Raw genomic sequence first — 1,239 nt, forward strand, 5'->3', positions numbered from 1 at the left:
CAAAGAAGTCGTTCGCGCAAGTTGCAGCTGCAGCTCCAAAAGCAGCAGCTCCAATTGCACCACGCTTGAGTGGTGGAACTAAAAAGCCACCACAGCTCGCAAAGGTTGCCTTGATCAGGGCACCTGAAAGTCGAAAAGGCGAGACAAGCGCTGAGACGAAGAAGAGAGTACTTGGCTTGGTTAACCCAGCCAAAGAAAAACTTCAAATCAAAGGGGTTCGAATGATGAATGAAGGTGGGATCGCCGTTGAAGTCGTCTCTGATCAAGACCTTCAAAAGATCATGTCGAATGAGTTGCTTAAAAGCAACGGGTATGATGTGAAGAAAGCCGGGGCTGCAAGGCCCCGGCTTTTGCTTTACGATGTACCAGATACATTGAACGAGGATGAGATCGTTTCTGCCACCTACGAGCAGAACGATCAAATTAAGTCCAAGTTGAACGAAACTGAGTTTAATGAGAAATTTAAACTCAAGTTCAAAATGGGAAAACGAGATGATGGTTTGACTAACTGGGTTGCAGAAGTAGCACCTGAAGTCCGGAACCTCCTCAAAAGTACCAATAGATCTCGTGTCTATATCGGGTGGAGCGCATGTAAAGTGGAGGACTTTCTTTCCGTAACAAAGTGCTTTAAATGCCATTGTTACGGACATGTTGCAAAGCACTGCAAGCAGAACGAGCCATCGTGTCTCTATTGCTCTAAGCAAGGGCACAAGGCAGCAGAATGCCCCGATAAGGCTGAAAAGAAACCGCCAACGTGCTCCGCATGTAAAAAGGCGCGCAAGAAGTCTGACCATCGTTCAGGTAACAAGAGCTGCCCAACACACCGGATAGCTCTTGAAAGAGCCCTGGGTCGAACTGATTATGGATAAGCAACCTAATTCGATAAATCGATGTGGTCTGCGAATGATGCAAATAAATGCTGGACGTGGCAAACAAACGGGAACTGCAATTAGAAACCTAGCAAGTGAGTTAGGAGTTCAAGTAGCTCTCATTCAGGAACCGTATGCGTATGTAGCTAAAGTGTATGAGCATAGTTATCAAACTAAGATCATCACTGGTTCCAAGAGTGACGAGCAGCCATGGTCTGCAATAGCCGTGTTCGACAAACGACTGACTGTCATGGAGTTTCCTCATCTCAGTACCAGTCACATTGTCTGTGCTCAAATAGACAATGGATCATTTGACGTTTACGTTGTATCTGGATACCTGCAATTTTCGCATGGTATCGAAAAGTACTTA

The sequence above is a fragment of the Leptopilina boulardi genome, unplaced genomic scaffold, assembly GCF_019393585.1.
Source record: "Leptopilina boulardi isolate dan_hultmark-lab unplaced genomic scaffold, ZJU_Lbou_2.1 LbouV2_8, whole genome shotgun sequence".
Lineage (NCBI taxonomy): Eukaryota > Metazoa > Arthropoda > Insecta > Hymenoptera > Figitidae > Leptopilina > Leptopilina boulardi.